The following is a 21,053-nucleotide window of genomic DNA, read 5'->3' as shown; positions in this document are numbered from 1 at the left end:
AAATGTCTGACAACATTAGAATGGGAAAATAAACGTTAATATTCTCACATAATGAAATTCTTTACAGTAATGAGAATGGAAAGTTACCACTTCACATAAGAGAGATGAGTGTGATAATGCAGAGCAGAAAGGGATATAAACTATATAACTCTATCAAAGCATGTATGTTTGGTTCATAAAACTATAAATATAAACAAGGAGTATATTACAATCAAAGGCAGGATTAGAATGAAAGGGTAGCAGTGGTAATTAGGAGAGACCAGAGCGCTTCTGAAATGCTAGTAATATCCTATTTCCAGTCCTGGATGATCATAACACTAGGTTGTTGTTGTTGTTTTGCAGAACCGGGGATTGAACTCAGACCCCTGTGCTTGCCAGGGAAGTGCTTATCCTATTGAGCCATCTCCCCAGCCCTATAACACTGGGTATTATGTTATACTCGGTCAGGGCCACGACTATGGCCCAAACCCAGTGCACCACCTAATTTAACAAATAAAATGTTATTGAAAACCTGCCACACATTCATTTTCATATTTTCTATGGTTGTCTTTATTTCAACAATAGAGTTGGATAGTGTGACAGAGAACATCTGATCATGAAAGCTAATATACTTGCCATCTAGCCTTTCACATAAAGACTTCGGCAATACTAATAATTCATTGATCTATATATTTCTATTCTATGTACTTTTTCTGTGTGTATGTTGTATTTTACAATTTTAGCTATATGCATATAAACCATTAGAATTCACATTCAGCTCTGCCTCATATTTGACAATCATCATTCCAAGAACAAAATAACAAAAAATCAAATCAATTACTATCAAGACAACAAATAACCCTCTCATTAAATAGATCAAATATGTAGAAAAATAAACTACTTACCTCTAGAACTGATTTTATTTTCAAAATCCATATCTGCAAGGGGATAAATCATCTTTCACTCCAAAATATTCTGGTATATTTCTTTAAAATGTTTTAAAGATTCCATGATGGTACTTGAAGGCCGTTGAGACAAATGTCTTAAAAATGTTGTCACACCTCTATCTAAGTTATTCTTAAAGGGTTGAAGCACATGATTAACACAATAAAGCTTAGCAAAGGTGGCATATTCAGCAAGGCCATGTTTATTCAGAGACTGGGGAGGCATTTTTGCAGAAATTTCTGAGTCCCTCTCTTCCCGTTCAGTCATTCACCCATTCAATAGATATCTACCAAGAATCTAACATGCTAAAACTTTTATTTTTGCCATTTAAATGTAAATATTTATGAAATGTTTTATAACTTTCCCTGCCTTTTACACAGAGTTGTAGTTATAACTTTTATCTATTCTTAATGGTTCAGTCTCATTTTGGAACAAAGTTAAAGACTGAAATATTGGTTTTTACATGTGCATTTTAGCTAAGAAGCCTTTTTATGGAATTACAGCACACAGAGTAGATACCAAAAAGAGGCGGCGAGATGGAGTGTGCAGTTGGGTCCCACCCACTTGATCTCCTGAAGACGCCAGAGAGCCATTAGATTCCGAGAAGCGCTTTTGGAAATCATTGGTGCCAAAGAGCAGTACTTTGAAGGACTGCAAGGTAGAGACAGCTGTTCCTACACTCAGTGGTCCTAGAGTACCATCCAAGATTACCATAATTATTTAAGTTCAAATATATTTTATACCATCCTCCATGTCAGAAATTATTCCTTGCTGCTGTCAGGGTGGCTCCCCAGCTGTGCGCTCTTCTACCCACTCATCCCCAGCACCAAAGGTGTCTGTAAACCAGAAGACTGAAGTTATGAATGCTGTGTGGGGCTGTGACCTCAAACATGCTGGGCAAGCACGCTGCCACTGAACTGAACTCTCAGGCCTTCAAGAGGTTTTTTTCTTAAGGACACGGGCTTTAAATTCTGTGCCTGAGTGACCTATTCTGACCATCTAGAATCTTCTTTTCTGTCTAATTTTAGATAACACATTGATTTTAGGAACTGAGTGATCTCTAGAAAAGTAAGGAAATTCGCTAGTACCAAGATGGGAATGAATTGAAATTATATATGGTGATTCAGTTTTCTCAGGTGAGGAGATGCTTCTAGACTATTTCAGTCTACTAAGAGCCACGTCTATCAGTAAATACAAATATCCCTTGTATATTTAGATTTGCTTACATAAAATACTTTACAGTGCTGGTAAAAAAAAATAGCCCCCCTCACCCCCACTTGCACACACACACACACACACACACACACACACATAAAATCTGTGCTCTTCACTTAACCAAAATCTTGGAATCATGAAAAAAAGTTTTCTCCAAAAAGAAACTGCTACATTTAGTTTAGTTTGCTCAGCCCTGGCATGGCTAGGCCTCGTTAGTGGTGGCCACCCAAGGAATTTGTGTCATTTGCTGATGTGATCCCAACATTACATAAAGGCGTGCACCCAGTACACCTGTGAGAGGGAAACCTAAAGCATGCATGAACACAGGCAAGGAAACTACAAAGGTACATGATTCAGCTATAAACGATGACCAGATCAGGATCAAGGTCAGCTCAGTAACTTAACCTTCTGGTAAATCACTTTTTTTCTGTACTAGGGTAAGGAATTATATTTTAATGATATTAATTTAGTTTCTGATGTCTTATATGTATAACATCTTAAAAATGAACAATACATTACATGACATCTCTACCACCAGATTTGTAGTGCCAGAATCTTTCCTGTCAATTTCAGCCATAATATCAAATTTGTAGATATCAAATTTACATAAAAGCTTAACCCACTAAGAAGCCCAAAAGTAGGTAGAAATCGTGAAGACATAGGGGTAGGCACAGAGTAAACGAACAAAACCCAAACCGCATGGGAAATACTTCAAAGAATTAACAACTGGGATCTCTTATTATTAAAATTTTTTGCACATCAAAAGAAATCACCAACAGAGTAAAAAGAAAACCCAATAAATTTAGCCAACTAGCCCTCAGACAAAGGATGTCTATCTAGAACATATAAAGAATTTTTTAAAAGTAGACCCCCTAAGTTCAAAGACCCAACCCGAAAATGGACATCTGAGATGAATATACACTTTTCAGATGAACAAATACAAATGATAAATAAGTATATGGAAAAAGGTTCTTAGTCATTGATCATCCAAGAAATGCAAATTAAAACAACACTGACAGGCCATCTCACTCCAGAAAGAATGGCTACTATCAAGAAGCCAACCAATAACAAATGTTGGAGGGCCTGTGGGGAAAAAGGAATATTTCACTGCTGATAGGAGTGTATACTGGTTCAACCACTGGGGAAATCAGTGTGGAGATTCCTCAAGAAACTAGGATTTGATGTCCCATTAGACTCAGCTATTTTTCCTTCTGGGTGTTTTTCCAAAAGAAATAAAAACAGCATGCCACACATTTACATGTCCACAGTGTTTATAGTAGCACCATTTGCAATAGCTAGGTGTGTTAGTTGATACATTGTGTCAACTTGGCTGAATCAGCTCCGGCAGTGGGGGCCTCGCCCTGCAGGTGGGCAGGGCCCAGGAATTGAGAAAGGCCGGAAGCCGCCCTGCCTGGTTTCCTGCTGCCCTGCCCCGCTTCCGTGGAGAAGTCCCAGTCTTGGAAGGAGCTTGATCTCAGCAGCCGCGCCACTTTGGAGGAGCTCGGATCTTCACTGTGGTGCGCGGGTCTTCGCAGTCAGCGCAGAAGGAAGAGAGAGGCTTGATGGACGCCACTGCAGTTGCTGCTCCTCCTCTGCTCTTCATTATTTTCTGCTGCATGAACTGCTATCCTTTGCCTTGGAGCCTGCAGAATATGGACTGAACCCTCCAGTAACTGTGAGCTAAATAAACCTTTCCTTCCTTCATTTTGAGTGTCAGGTATTTGTCCCAGCAACGAGAGAAGAGTAACTAAGACACTAGGTCTTGGAAGCAGCCCAAATGCCCATCACCTGAGGAATGGATAAAAGATCAGGTATTTTTGTACAACACAGTACTACTCAGCTATAAAGAAAAATGAACTGGAGGCTTTTATAGGTAAATGGATGCAACTAGAAACCATACTCATAAGCGAAATAAGTCAGACTTGCATGTGTCAACATCCTATTGTCTCCCTAGTGTAAGAAACTGAGAGAATAAGATCCAGAAGGTACAATAGACATTGTGAAAGGGAAACAAACTGTTTGAAAGAAAATAACAATTGAGATGGGGCAAAGGCAAAAGAAAGAAGTAATATAAAATATACATATATGTATGTACATATATTCATCGTTAAGATAATGGCACTACTAATTTCTATTAGTTCATTGAAAGGGACAATTACTATTTATATTGTTTAATCAATCCTACATGTCTATATCTGGTAATTTGAGCAATTACTTTAAAGATGACAATACACAGTATAAAAACTATTGTTAATTTCCTATCATTTGGCTTTGAAATCTGTATTTTTATTGTTTTTTAATTCTCTTTAAAATAAAAATGTTTTTAAAAAAGAATCCAAAATATAAAGATTACTCAGTATCACAGTAAAAAATTTATACTGCTTGATCTTGAACACAGGGTTAAAGAATTTTTTAATTAATTTGCTATTTGTCCAATGTTAGGGCCAGCCAAATAGCTCAGCAGTATCCATAAACCAAACCTGGTGAGGACACCTCACCAAATCTGCCATTACCTTGTGGACTTCAGATTTGCAGCCCTCAGAATAATCAGATATATTTTTGTGTATTTTGTATCATTGGCAATTGAGCCTTATATCAAGGAGGATAACAAGTGCTCTACCATGGAGCTATATTCCTAACCCTAGACCAAAATTACTTACCAGCCACCTAGTTTCCAGTCTATAAATCATATCCCATTTAAGCAATTAACAGTTGCTTGGTAGGTACTACAGTTAAGTATTTATTTGAAAACAGTTCAGGGTCTTAAAATAGATGATCTACAGAAAAATCCAGGTTGAGGCTGACACAAAGAATGGGTGTGAGAAAATTTGTACATGCTTAGCACAGAGCCCAGCTATTCTAGCTCGTAGCAAGGGAGAGAATCAAGGTTAACTCTTCTCTTTTTTCCTTTAAAAAGAAATGAACCTTATTTTCTCACCATAACAGATATGAGATAAAACTTTAACCCATAAAATCAGATAAAACCTTAGCCCATCAAAAAGAAGCCGAAGCACAAAAGATTATTCAACATTACAGTGGGGAAAAAAATGATAAAACTCAGTACATTGCCACATTCTGACTAAAAAATGTCTGTGGAAGAAAAACAAGCTCTTAATAGGGACAAGGACACCTCTTCTATTTTCACTGAAGATATTTTATCAGCTGTACTCACCCAAGGAGGCTATGGTCCTTGAAATAAGAGAGAAGTGCTTTCAGGGCCCCCTGGTGGCGATTTAGAAGATCAAAATGACTGTGAATAGAATAAACTAAACCAGTTTCTGCCCAAGACTGGGTTTTACAAATCACTTCCTCGTCTACAGGACTGGAACATTTTCCATGAATGTACTGTACTTTTTCTCTCCCAGTTGATTCAATGTCTATGTAGTCCGCTGCCAAAGAAAAAATGTGGGTTTTTTTGTCTGTGTGCATCAACTTCAAAACAACAACCCAACAATGACCATTTCATCTCTTCGCCCTGTTCCTCTCTAGATAATGTTCAAGGGCTGGGAGTGTGGCTTAGTAGTAGAGCACTTACCTAAAATTCAAAACACGCTGGGGTCCATCTGATGCCCTGCAAAATTATAATAATTTTCACTAAGCAAGTAGACCTTGTTGAACACTAGTTAGTGTTTCACAATAAGAGATTTGCAGGAATCTTTTTGATTTCCTGATCACTGAAAGTACATGATTATAGACATAGATCTCCTGATGTCAGTACGTTGCTAAAAGCAGTGGAACTCATATAATACAAGGTACATAACTGATTTTCACTAGGGGCTGCAACCCACATAAAGGGCTACTCAGCGGCCTATTAAAGTTGGAATTCCCTACACAGCCAGGTGAGATTGATCTCATAAACAATCTAAAAGGTAAATGGCCCAATTAGTAGAAACTTTATTCACCAAAGAACCTGCTCAAAAGTGGTAACCCTTGGCTGAGCATTACAGTCAACTGGGGAGTGTTTTAAAACTGAGGAAGCCAGGTTACTTTCAGAGATTCTGATATAATTGGCCTGGAATGAAGCCAGGACATGAGTCCTTCGCAAGCACTCCCAAGGACATTCCTAAGGACAGCCAAGATGGAGCACCACTGTACAGAGGAGCCCTTATGTTCAGGGGCTTCCAACAGGGAAGCCCAGGCTGCTTCCCTGTCTGCTTGTAGCTGAGTCTGGACTGTATACTCTCCACTCACCTCTCCCTACTTCTGCTGCTTATTCCCCTTTTGTGATTGCATACAAGATCATAAAGTAGCCAATAGTCAATTTTACCCTTCCCTAAACTGGCATATTTTATAACTTCATGGCTACTGCTGATAATGAATGTTTACATTTCTTTTTTTCTCCCCCTGTGGCAAGATGTAGCATTTCTTATTCTTTATTAGTACTTGGTTGCAGTACCTGAGGATTACATTTATTGTGGGGCAGTTTGCATGTGTACATAACATATCCTGATGCTTTTTGGTCCTTTCCCCTTCCCATCCTTCCATATTTCCCCAACTTTTGCTTTCCTTCCCATTTGCAAATCTCTATTTCCAATTTTCTTCAATTCACTTTGTGTTTATCCCTTTCCCCTTCCCTCCTTTGCTCATGATCTAGCTCTTCATTACCTTCTCATTTGAGAAAGATCTCGCCACATCCTATTGTTTTTTACTTTGCTCTGTATTTATATTTTGGGTTTCTCACTTAAGAGAAACTATGTGATATTTGTTTATTTATTTTCTTAGTTTTAATTTTATTTTAAAGAGTTAAAGATAAATGCAGAAGCAGGGGCTGGTGAGATGGCTCAGTGGTCTAAAGCATCTACTTAGAACAAGCTAAGCTAAACAAAGCACAGGGACCACGGTTCAATCCCCCAGCACCACATGCCAGCCAGCCCTGCCCCCTGCTGGGCTGAGCTGGCCACACACACACAGACACACACACACACACACACACACACACACAAATAAATAAAAATTTAAAAAAATAAAAAAAAATGCAGAAGCAAAGACTAATGTTTACATTTCATTGCTCATAGAAATGATAAAAGCTGAGCTTCACAGAAAAATTTGAAGATATAAAGTTAGTGTATTGTAGGGGTGTTTTATATCACCCAATCATGAAGTACAGAATTTGACCAGGAGACTTAGCAGAGGTTTGCTGCAGACTAATGCTTTCTCGAAACATTTGTACCCTTGGTCTCTGCGACGCTTCATTCTCTTCTTTCCCTGACATCTTCCCTGGCTGCTCCTTGTCATTCATACATCACTCACTTTCACACTTTAAAAGCATCAAAACCACACAGCAGTCTCGCCAAAACATAGATACTGGCCCTATCCCAGGATTTCTCTCTTACTAGGTCTAGAGCAGTGGTGGTGAACCTATGGCATGCATGCTGCGGCTGGCTGTTTCATTGAAAGCTCTTAAAGGTTTGCCACCACTGGTCTAGAATGAGTCTCCAAAAGTTCCCCAGGGGGCTGCTGCCAGTGGTCTGGGGTTCACGTTATAGGAGTCACTACTCACATTTTGGGTGGAAGCTCCTCAAAACTCAATATGGACTCTTCTTTCTCACTATTCTACACTCTCTATCAACTATAGCCAGCGCTGCTCCTTCAATCACATGGCCCCATGTTTCTGTCTCTGGTCATGTTTCTTGTAAACTTCATCTACGACCCAGTTGTCTATTCAAATACCTCAAGTTTGCTATCTCAAAAGCATCACCATTTCAACTTTCCAAGGCTGAGTTTCACAGCATAGTCAAGCGTTTTTCCACCCACCTGTATAAACCAAACTCTACGTTTCATCACTGATACCATCTTCCTCTTGGTCATGACCAACAAGCAATTCATTCCATCCTGAATTCCATCTACCTCTCAAATAGTTCCACTTTTCTCATAAGTTCCACCTTTGAGCCACAACATCTCCCACCAAACTATAGTGACCCATATTGATCCTGCTCTTGTCACACAGTTTTTCTCTCTATGCCACAAGCAGTTATTTTCCAGAATTAAATTCTGATGTTATCACTTACCACCTTTGAATGGCTTTTTACTGACTTAGAACTAAAATTAAAACCTGACTTACATTCGCTTCCATTCACCTTCCAGCCCCACCTCATGCCTGGCTCTCTAAAGGCGGATCCCAGAAGCTGTTTCAGTGGTTTGAACTTTCCTACTTCCATCCTCCAGAAAGAAAGCCCTCACTGTACTGTCTGTGGTGGCACAACGCTCCTGCTTGTCTGCTCCCTCTGGCTTCCCTAGCTACTCCCAGCTCATTACTCCACCTTCAAGTAAGATATTACTTGTTTAGAAAGCTTTCTATTACATACTGTGCTTCTCAACCCCAGAAGACCTAAGTCTTTTCTTTTTATAACAAATGTTTTATAAGACCACTTTTAGTATCATAAAATTAAATTTACAGATCATATAAACTTTCTGTACATGTAATCTCAGGAGGTAATCAATGTAGTGTCCAATCCACAAAGTAAAGCCAAAATAATAAGTGAGCAATTAATGATAAAAATATTATTTCAATACGTGAATGTCTAGTCATCTGAACAGTTTCAATAAGGTAATTTTGTATTTGTATATGATTTCACATCAAGAATCTCTATGAATGAAAGAGCCACAAATGCGAACCCACATAAGTTCCTGCACAGACAACACAAGTGCCATCAGCAGCTTTGTCACCAGTGACATGAGTCTGCAAAATAATGAACAGCGTTCATTAGAGTTACAAATAACACAAAGTACAATCTTCCATCAACTTATAGTGTGCATTTTACCATATACAATGGTGCCATAGGATATAGATATACATAATTATATCATCAAAAATCAAGACAATATTTGATTTAAAAAGGATTAATCAGAACAGCAATTAAAAAATATTCAAACTGCTTACATTAAAACATAGTAATATATAAATAACTTACAAATGTAAAGGTAGAACAAAGAACTTAGAAAGTTCAAGCAAGTTGCCCCAAAGATGAAACCTAAAGCAGAAGACTTATTTTTATACAAATATTAAAATCCTACAAAAAATAAGTACATAAATAAAAAATAAAATCATACAAAATACATTGTATTTATGTGTAAAATATTTTAGCTCCAAACTCAAGATGATTAAAAATAACTATCAGAGGACATTTGAAAGTCGTATGAGAAGTGAGATAACTCTTCATGCGCTCGACAGCCCTGTGAGCTGCAGCCGTGTCTGACACTCTGTTCCTCTCCATGAAATGCTGCTATTCATGTGGTGGCAGATGACAATGCCCTTGCTAATTTCCAAGTTCCTCTCATGCTGCAGCACTGCCACCGTGAGAGGCAGTAATAGCTGCCTTCACTTTTAGAGCTTAGGCACCCCGCATGCTCTCGCAGAACCCTGCTTTTTTTCTTTGTAAGGATATATTCACTGGAAAGCACTCCAAAGCTTCCAGAGGTTGAAGATATTCAAAGTGGGGAAAAAAATTTAAAAACTGCATCTGCTACAAACATTTAGTGACCTTATTTTGTCATTAGACCCTAAACAATACAGTATGAAAGTATTTACATAGGATTTACATTGCATTAGGCACATTACATTAGGTACAATGAGTAATCTAGAGATGATTCAAAGTATACAGAAAAGGGCTGGTGAGGTAGCTCAGAAGACAAAGTGCCTGTTTTGGAAAGCACAGGTCCCTGGTCCTGCAAGCTGCACTGGCCCTGCCCCCTGGGCACACTGAGCCAGCTACAGAGTCCAGGTATGGTGGTGCATGCCTGTAATCCCAGCGCTGGGGAGGCTGACTATAGAGCAATCACCACAAGTCCGATCTGCAGAGTGAGACCCTGTACCAAATACACACACACACACACAAAAAAAAAAATAGTATACAGGAGTATGTTCATATTTATATGAAATTTTATATAAAAGACTTGAGGATCCATGTATTTCAGCTTGATCTAGGGTAAGTAACACATAAGAAAGAAGAAAAATACTGTTTGGCACCAGATTTTTAAATATTCCTCCTTATAAGACCTATATAGTTAAATCTATCTCCCCCATACATGTCTTATGATTTAAAAGGTGATATTTATCAAGGCTTATAAATGTGTCACAGTTAATTGAGTATTTTGGCAACAGGTAACAGGTCTAAGAAGCAAACAGACAAGACTGAAGCAGCAGGATGGATTGGAAAGGGTGCTCTGAGAAAAAAATAATTAATTGTTATAAGGGGTCGATGATATTAGGATTTTTTTGAAATTACGAGTAGGTGAATAATAAGTAATTTAAAAGGCGAAAGATTTATACAATCTGAAGAGAAACCAGAGTAAATAATCAGTAATTTAAATGAGAAAAGACAATTTAGAATTTTTGACAAAGACCAAAGGCTCTGTAAGGGATATTTGCATGAGTATAGAATGGTAAGCATAAATTAATAATTTTAAAACACTAACATAATTCTATTAAGAAGAATTAAGAAAAAAATCTATTTCAATTAAGAAGTCTCCTATCATAGAGCGAATATGTCTAAATGTTTTAAATTAAGATATAGTAATATATAAACTATTTGTAAATATGATATTTACTAGAGAAAAGAGTTCAGAAACCTAAAACAAGTTGCCACTGGGATAATAATAAGCATGAGAAATTTCTTTTTTCTTTTTATTTACACATTTATCATAATAAATTTTTAGCGCCTAAGTTTCTGAAAAGGACTGCAAGCTTCTAAAGAACACACTTATCCCACTCTGAGTCCTGTTACAAAATGGTATGATTTAATATATTTTTTCAGTCAAGAATCCACATTCTTAAGTCTGCAAATAAAGTGCTAAACTTGAGCAATTACAAGTGGATTTTTCAGACAATGCCTTGGGAACAGACTGTAGAACAGAAGCTTTAAGCCCAGATCCGTAATGACTTAGCAAACGGCACTTTTTTAAGTGACTTCTCTGCAAGAAGTTACTTTATTAACTGAAAAAGGTGACCTGAATCTGTAGGCTTGGCACATATTTCTCCTTGTAGTGTGTGTGAATCAATCCCTTATCATGACTTCTTAGGACATTTTTTATAGATGAATAGGTGTGGAGAGAATTGAGAAGCACCCTATTGAGGAAAAAGTGATTATATTATTTTTTCCTGAGAACCTTCTTTTTAAAAAAAAAAAAAAAAAGTATCTTATCATAGAAAATTATCATCTTAAGCACTAAAATACCTATCAATCCATAAGTTATGAATTAGAGGTAACATTTCAAAGTGTGATTAATCTGTTCATTATTCAGTTGATCCTACTTTCTAGCCTTGACAACAAGTAGAAGGGGCTGCAGTGCTTATGTTACTGCAAGTAGAAAAATGTGGAATTTGTTTCTCAACTCCAGGACTCTGAGAAACTTTCTAAGTCAATGGAGAATTGATCTAGCAAAACAGGACCTTGGTACTTTGTAATTTAAATCCTGTGCCTCTAACAGGCTCCGTTTTTCCCCTGCCCTGTGGAAGAATCCAAGGCTTGAGGTCTGGGACACGCTGGTGACACATGTCTGCACCACAGAAGACTGAAAGTGTGTTTCTTCACTCATTCCTTTGCTCTTGAGGCCTGACAATATGCCAAGTACCATTCTTCATCCTGGAAAGACAAATGTGATCAGATACATTTTCTATGTATCTGAAAAAGTCAACACATAACAACCCTATGAATTCCTCACATTCTCTGAGCAACTGCAGCCATATTTATAGCTCAGACCTTCCTTTGTCTACCCCTGTGTCCTTGATCCAAGATATCTGTCACTTGAGAAATCATAGATAGGTGTTCAAAAAACTGGATGTATGATAACCAGAAGACCTGGTAATGTTAGGTTGAACAGGGAAGCTTTAAGGAATGAGGCAAGAAAACGTAATCACATACATTTTTCTAACCTCTTCTGCTCTGTTGCAATGACTTATCTAAGTAACTTAGAGAAGGATGAACCATTATGGGGTCTAACAGACCCTAAAAAAATGTAATTGAGAGTGATATTGTTGATAACCTCTGCTGCATGAGTAAATGAGGCACAATAGGAAGATACATGGTTGGGGGCACAGATCCAACTAGAAGACGCAGGTTTGTTTAATTAAAAAAAAATCAGTGCCTGTGATTACTTCCTAGAATTTAGTTCCTTGTGTGTGGAAATTGCTGAGGTCTCTATTTTTCCAATCTTCTATGAAATGCTAGATAAGGAATAGTGAATAAACAACAGGGAAACTAACCTGCCCCTAACATGAGTACATGGCTGTTTACATAAAAAGAAAGCTATCCAAAACAACAAAGACAGGAGAACCAACTCACATGGAAAATGAAGAAAAGAAATAACTTCTTATTGTTTCTTTCTCTCCTTTTTTTTTATTGTAATACCCAAGGAACAAGCATAGAGAAATTAAAAGGAAGAAGACAAGTAGGCCATACCTCACTCCTCCATTTAACCTTGTGGGCAGCAATGTAGCCCGCTCTTGAGGGAGGAGGGCACTGTCATTGGAAGAGGGTACTGACACTTTCAATGTCCAGATGCTTTAACAACTAAAGAGCTATTAGTGTAGTGGTTGATTCATTGTGTCAACTTGGCGAGATCAGGTAGGCAGTTCCATGTCCTGAGGCATGCCTCCCAACCCTAGAGTAGAAGGGGCCCCTCCTAGGGTGTGCAGGGCCTGCCCCAGAGTGCTCAGCACAAAGAGGGTATGTAGTGGGATTAAAAAAAGATGTGGCACTCCACTTCCTCAGAGGAACTTTAGTCTTCGCAGTCAGCTTGGTCATCATCTCCTGGCTTCCAACACAGACTCTTTGGCCTCCGCCTTGGATCCTTTAGCTTTTTGTCTCAGATGCTTCAGCCTTCTGTCACAGCCTCACCAGCCTTCTATTGCAGACTTATCAACTTTCCATCCCTTTTTTCCCAAACCCATCGGCCTCCTGATACAGACTCGCACAAAACAGTGCAGTGAGTTCCAGGCCTTGGACTGAATCCTTCAGTCTCCAGGGTGCAGACCCCCTCTGCGTGCTTCCTCATCTGACTCTGTGGCTGACCATCAGAAGCCAGTCTTGGAATTTCTTATACCTTTGTACATCTTGTGTTATATCTGTTCCTCTAGTAAAACCCTGAGTGGTAGTCAGTTTTCTTCTCACAGAGATACAATACCCACAGCTTAAAGGAGGAGGTGTCGAATTTGCTAATAGCTTCAGTCCGTGATGAGCTAGCTCCAAAAAGAGACATCATGGCAGAAGGACATAGTGGATCAGAGCTTCTTAGTTCATGATGCTGTGGAAACAGAGCAGGTGTGGAGCACCAGAGAAGACGGAGCTAAGGACAGACACAGACCCCAAGGCCATGCCTCCAAGACCCACCCAGAGACACTAGAATGTGCTTCAACATTCTCAGGAAAAAAATCCCAAAGTCAATAAAATTGAAACTCCACCTGAACCACACCAGAAGATGGCAAAATGAGTAGAGTCAAATTGAAATATTGTTACAAAATCCCACAAAACTGTGGGTTTAGGAACCCAACAGGATACAGTAAGCATATAAAACATAAACTCCCAATGAGTGTCAGTGAAGCAATTTGATTCAATATAGGAGATGAAAAATCAATTATTAATTAATATAGAGGTAATGTCAACATCCTCTTTAACTATGTAAATCCAAAAGATGAGTCAACTCTTCTAAAATCATAGGCCATACTACTTAGAGACTAAATCAATGACTAATTATGATTGTCTCAATACTGTTAATAAATACTTACAAAGAGTAATTATTTCAGGTGTCCACATGACACACGAGATAGTGTCTGTGACACATGATGTCTATGTGACGTATTGTGTCTATGTGACACATGACATAGGTCTGGAGCCTAGGGGTCTCCCATGAGTCAGAGGTATTTGCCCAATATCCCTTTAAAGAATAGAGAGGGGGCTGACTCAAAGTCTAAGGTCCCTCAAGTATGAAGAGGCCAGGTTAACAGGGTGCTAAAAGAGAAAACCAGAAAACAAAAGCAGTAATAGCTGAGGTTTGGTAATGATATAGCAGAAGTGGGAACTGCCGAACAGTGAAATATATGGCAAGGAGAAGCTCGGGAGAGAAGCTTCTCAGCCTGATGCCTTTAGCTATAATTATAGGGGTAGGCTCGTTGTCTAGAAATAACTATTTCACTGATTGGTACTATCAGGCTCTTAGCCTTTGTTCTGGGGTGAGTCATGGTTCACAGGATCTATGGGCATACAGCAAAAGTATGGAAAAGTCTCAGGAAAGGCAGCCTCCTCCAACATCCCCCAGGAGTAAGCAGGTCGCTATATCTTTCATACTAAGCACCCAGGTGATTCCCTATGCTGTCTATTCCTCCATAACTGTCCTTCCAATAGGAAATAAAGAAATACTTAGACTTGGATTTGAACCTGGATTCTGGCACTGACATGACACTAAGTTTATCATCAGTAATTCTGTCAGAATATCCCAGGTCATATTCCCAGGAAAGTGATTAAGAAATAGAATGGAGGCAAAATAGTTCATTATATGAAATCATATGCATTGTACTTTTTTGTTTTATTTTAATTTAAAAATTATATTTTAAACTGATGGTATAGGTTAATATGAGTTTGATATTGGCAGATTACAAATTCCACCGATGCCATGTGCTCAGGGTACTGGACTCTCACATTTTAGTGGAATTATATTTTTTGTCCAAAACCCAGCATGTAGGGGCCAGTTAAATAGCTCAGTGGATTAAAGCTCCTGCGTAGGCAGAGTGCAGGGGCTGGGGTTCCAGCCCCAACATGCCATGTTGGTACTGCCCCAGGGGTGCGCTGAGACAGTGATTGAGACTGGGCATGGTGGTACGTGCCTGTAATCCCAGTGCTTGGGAGGCTGAAAACAGGAAGAATCACTATGAGTCCGATCAATGTAATGAGACCCTGTAAACCTTATACTAAATACATACAAAAAAAAGAAAGAAAGAAAAGAAAAGAAACCAACAAAACCAGGCATGTGAGGCCCATTTCACGGCCTCTTTACAAATCTGAGGGACACAAAATAATATGTAATGAAATTTTTCTGCCATCAGCAAGCCTAATATTCACAACAGAGGTAGGGCTGGTTCACGTAATACCAGAAATAAATGTCTTTAAAATCCCAGCCTCTTCTCACTTTGAGAGCCTTAAACTAACATACACAGGATTTCTTCCAACTCTGATACTCTATGAATCCTTCTAATACTACCTCTGCCTTTCCTAAATAAGATCACATCCCCAGACCTTCCTGTTTGGGAACAAAAATCATCTATTTTGTCAGGTAGGATGAGTTAGTCTCTGTTCATCTTTACCTAATCCCAAACATGGACGCCTTTGAAATTTTGTAGTAGGTTGCTCTCTGTCATGGTCAGAGAATCCATCTAGCTAACTCCAAATTTCATATGTTTAGTATCATGTTCAATTAAGGTATAGGAAGATATTCCTTTTGTCTTTTGGTAACTGTTACAGTCGGGATCTAGGCTGTCCTCAAAAGTGTTGTCTATTATGGGTTTGGTCACCAGCTGTGACCCTGTTGGGAGGCGGTGGACACTTCAGAAGGTGGGTGTAGGGGAAGGACATAAGGGCAGTAAGAGCATGCTCTTTTGAAAGATATTTGGGGACTCCAGACCTTTCTCTTTAGCTGCTCATCCTCTGTGAGACGCACAGCTTTCCTCTCAGCCCTGCTCCCTGCGTTGATGTCCTGCCTCACAAAAATGATGGAGCCAATTAGCTATGGGCTAAACTTTCTGAAGCCATCAGTTATTTTTTTAAGTTAATTTTATTTTGGAAAGTAAAAGCAAAGCAAGAACAAAAATCAGAAACAAAGAAAGAGGGCAACATACAATAGTACACATGTTACAGATTTTCAAACCAAGAATACCTGATTAACAATGGTTGATATACTATTTTATCATTAAATCTGTGGTTTGGATTAACAGATATAGTTATGTAAGATTAGACATATGATTGGATATTACCACTTGCTTTCTTTTTTTAGTAATTTTATTGAGAAACAACAGTAGGACAGTTTCAAAACCGATTAGTAGGACAGTTTTAATAATTAATACATTGCATATTGTTGTCTTCTTAGTGGTTATTCATAGTACAAGATGTAGGATGTAGGCATGCTATCCTGTCCAGAAACACTATTAGTTCAAATCTTTCTATTCACTGAATTAAGAGAAAGTAGCTGGATATCTATCCTGATTATTTTAAATATACAGATACAAAACGGTCCTTCATTTTTTGTTTAGTCTTATCAGAGAGGGTATTCCATTGTCACTTAAATATTGTAGGTGTGTGAATTCAGCAAACTATTCCAATATAGTCCAGTAGTCCATAGTAGAAGTGAGCTATGCACAGGACTGGCAGTGTCAGAAGTTGTTGACTTGAGCCTTTTACAGCTCAGCATATTAATATGGAAGCCATCAGTTACAACAAACATTTCCTCTTGTTAAGCTATTTCAGGAACACCATAGGATTTTTTAAAAAATGACTGTTTCATTTTTTAAAACATTTTTACAGTAAAAGTCACGTTGCCATTATTCCCAGGTCCACGTACTCCCTATCGCTTCAAAGCAGGTGGCATTTTTGCCACTTTCTGAAGCAGTTCTGAAGGTCTTTTCTCGTGAGCATCTTCAGTTGCATTATGTCTTGGCTACCTCAGTGTTCGGAACTGATTGGAAACATTTACCTTTCATGGTCATTCTTACTTTGGGGAAGAGGGAGGTCCCCTTGTGCCAGTCAGCTAAGTAAGGTAGATGAGGACACACCACAATATTTTTAAAGGCCTGCCTTTGAGTTGGACAGAATTCAGTAGTAGCATTCACTGCACTTTTTAAATCAAACTTCATAAAGACACAAAAGAAGACTTCCAGAACTGCATCAGAAAGTAGCAAGAAAAATAGGATAATTGTGTGAAAAGTATTTTGAGATGAATTAATGGCAATATGTATTTTCCTCTAATTTTTTTAATTTAAAACTTCAACATGTAGCTGATCACCACTTATATTTTTGTTACAGTGATAGAAATCTAACACAATAGCCATAGATTTTTCTGCTTTCTAAAAATGGATATAATACAGCATCTGTTCTCAGCATAGGCCTACAAAAAAAACTCATCTCAATAATCATATTTCTTGTCCCAGATCTAAAATTTCCTGTTTCTTTTTATGTAAAAAGCAACCATTGCATAAACATATTGCTCTATATTAATCCTTTGAATATGGTTAATATTTCAACCCATCTTTCCTGCACAAAATACAGAAACTCTCCCAACAAAGGCCTTTCTAAATACAGTTTTACTTAATTAAAAGCAAATTTATGAATGTGGAATTCGTTTCCTTTGTCACTTTTTCACCTTGGTATCAATTCTCCCATCCAAGTGCTAACCAGGCCTGACCCTGCTTAGCTTCCAAGATCAGATGAGACTGGGCGAGTTCAGGGTGGCATGGCCTTAGGCAATCCGGGTAGCAACTCTAATCCTCAGCCCAAAGGCTCTCTCAGAGTTACTGCTGTTAACTGGCTTCCCAATTCCTTGATAACTGTTAATTCTACCATGTGTGGATAAATAGCACCAGCTGTCACTTAATAAAAGCTAAGCATGATGGTAAATGTGCTTAACGTATATAACCTCATTAAATCCTCGTTAAAAGCTCTATGGTATAATTATCATTGCTGCAGCTCTTCAGCAGATTTTTAAAAATGAAGCTTTAAAAAAGAAGATAAATATCTTCCTAAAGTCACATAAATAATAAATAGCAGAGCTGGAGTTCATGCCTGTATCTCTCCTATGCCAAATTTTAAGTTCTTAAGTATTATACTTTATTTTTTTTCTTGAAACCTAAGTTTTAATTAGGAAACTATAGCTGTTTCTGAATTAAATTTTTATATTTAATTACACATGCAAATTATAGAAAGAATATAATTATATAGGAAAAGAATACAAATTATATCTAGAAATTGATGTCTGATTTGAATGTTTATGTGGTATATATTAAATATACATTTGTGTTATATAGTTTTAAATATTTGTGTATACACACAACTGCTCAGATCAAATTTATTATTCCCAAAACACTCACTTCTCTCACTCCATTTTTAATGAATATATCAGTTCTACAGGTGACAGCTTTCCTTCCTTTGGAGAGTAAATCTTCTCAATTTTGTCCTCCAACTATATCTGTTCTTCCCTCTGTTTTCTCTGCCACTAATTTGTACAAAACTGAGAATCATTATGCATTTGCCAACCATACACTAGGCAGAATTCCAAAATCTGAAGACAACATCTTTGCTTTAGGAATCCATGGTCTACTGCAAGAGAAAGACAGAAACACACTCACAAAGGTACTCTGCCACCCTTTGTTCAGAAAGCAACGATGGGGGGCCTGGCCCTAGCTCAGGCCTTTAAGTGGCAGCTTCCACAAAGCTGTCAGCCTCAGGTTGCTGGAGTTCGAACCTCACAACTCTCCCGCTGGCCAAAAGTGCCCTGAAGGTGTTCGAGGAACAAAAAAAAAAAAAAAAAAAAAATCCTTAAAAAATAAAAAAATAAAAAAAAAGAAAGCAACAATGGAAATTGGACACACCATGAAGGAAGCGATGGACAGTGGGGCCTCCAGGAGGGGAGCTCTCCTAGGGAAGGATACTGTAAAGCTGAGCCTGTGATTAAAAGCCAGACTACAAGGGAGTGCCTGCCGGTAGCAGAGCCCCATGGACATGGGAAGCAAGCCTCCTTCGAGCCCATCAGTTTACTCCTGGCTACCAAAGTGGCCACCAACTGGCCTTAGCTCTCCTTTGATCAAGTCCACTTGGAAGCTGCTCACAAGCTCTCTGGAAGCAAACTTCCGCTCACTCCGACTTTACTCAAAAATCCTCATTATCGCAAATTCTCACAGCATCCCCAAATTGCTGCCTTTTATTTAAGGGCCTTTGGATATGTTTCCACACTTTCTTATCTCCACCATGATTAACAGTGTTAAAAACTGCTAGTGGGTCTGCTGCCTCATTGAGAGAAAACACAACTTAACCTTATATCTTGGTTTCCAGCTGCCAAAATAGCTAAGCAGTTTTCACGATGCTCTCAGAATTTTATACATGGGATAAAACTTAGCCCTATTAATCCAGCTTCCTCTTCTGCCTCAACGGCTCCCTCCTTCACTCTTTCAGAAGGTATATGTGGGTGATCTATTATATGTGATTCTCAAGGTAACCATCCCACACTAAATTCATCCCACATACTTTCTCCTTCCTCTTCCTCTTCCCTTCCGTCCTCCAGATTTTCACCTTCCTATGTTCTAGATAATAAGTTATAAGTTGATATGTTCATAACTGTAATGGACCACAGTTTCTAACTTGTGGTCAGCTTATTATATCCAGCTGAATCAAACTAGTCTTGTGCTGGGTGCAGAAGGGCCATATGAGGGTTAGCCAGCAGCATAAAAGGCAGAACAGGAGAAGCTGCCAAAATACTGTTAGGGATGCTGTCCTGAGAAGTTGCTGGAGCTGTTGAAAGCTGCTAGTTCTCTGGGCTGTTCCACTGAGGAACCCTTGTCGTGCTGGCTTGTCGATGAACTTTGGGGGAGCTTTAGTCCTCATCTTGAGCATCACTTCCTGGCTCCGGAGGGCAAGATGGCACACTGCTCAGCATCATGGAGAAGCTTGTTGCATTGGCTTTCCTGGTGGGAGCTCGGCTTTCCTCATTGCTGGAGGAGCTCAGGACCTCACTGTTGCTGAGGATGCTGTGGTGCTTTTAGGGAAGCTCTGGTGCTTGCCTTGAGGGTGCTTCCTAGCTCCAGTTCAGACTCCTCAGCCTGCTGGCACTGATCCTTCGTCCCGCTGGCATAGACTTTCTAGCTTCCACCACTACCTTCGGGCTTCTCCAGCACAGATCTGTGAAGCAGGGCTGTATGAGACTTAGTTGTGGGCTCTAGGACTCCATTTGGACTTGTGGGAGGTATGCTTATGAGCTCTAGGTTTTCACCTGGACTCATGTGGGATATTAGGATCCAGGCCCTCAGCGGGAGTCTTTAGTATTTAGTGTGTGGATAGATTTCCTTCACTTGTTGTATATGATTCTTGGGTGATTCATTATCAAATACTATTATAAAATGTGTCTTTTATTATATTGTTCTCCTTGCAAAACCCACAAACCATGACAATAACCAATCTTGCTATGGTTTAAAGAGGGCATGAACCCTGGGAAATCTGTACTAAAAGTTTGTTGCCATTGTAACAGTGCTGAGGGATGGTGGGGGTTTTCAGAAGTGATTAGGTCCTTAAGAAAGATGAATGCCCTTCTGGAGGGAAGGAGTTCTCGCCCTCATAGGACAGATTATTTATCCCATGAGGAAGTTATTATAAAGCCAGGGTATCCACTCTCCTATTTTCTCTCCTATATATATATATACCCACCTGACCTTTCATCTTCCCATGTTACAATGCCCTCACCAGCCCCTGCTGCTCTGCCCTTGGGCTTCCCAACCTCCACAAATCATAAATCAAAACTATCCCTATTCTTTATATAAATTACATAGTCTCTGGTATTTTGTTACAGCAACAGAAAACAAACTAAAATGTTACTCTTTTTTCTCTCTTAATTGTCACCCAGGTATGTCCATTTCTTTGTAGGGAATATATCTAAATTCTGTTCTAGCTCTATTACCTAATGTCCCTGCTGAACTACTACAGCACTCAGCTGTTTTCCACCAGGAAGTTCAAGCCGTGTAAAGGAATCAACATCTTCCTTATTTATAGCAAATAGAGCACATTTAAAGTTCCTCTACACTGTAGAGTGTTAATCTTACAGAAAATAGCACTGCAAAGTTCTTAGAAAATCACTTGAAGAGTCCCAGAACAGTGATCAAAGAGGATGACTTGGTTACTTCTGACTTCCAATTCAAAGCTTATTCTTTCAGTGAATTGGAGCACTTTGCA

Source organism: Octodon degus, unplaced genomic scaffold (assembly GCF_000260255.1).
Source record: "Octodon degus isolate 3935 unplaced genomic scaffold, OctDeg1.0 scaffold00014, whole genome shotgun sequence".
Taxonomy (NCBI): Eukaryota; Metazoa; Chordata; class Mammalia; order Rodentia; family Octodontidae; genus Octodon; species Octodon degus.
This window is presented reverse-complemented; position numbering follows the sequence as displayed.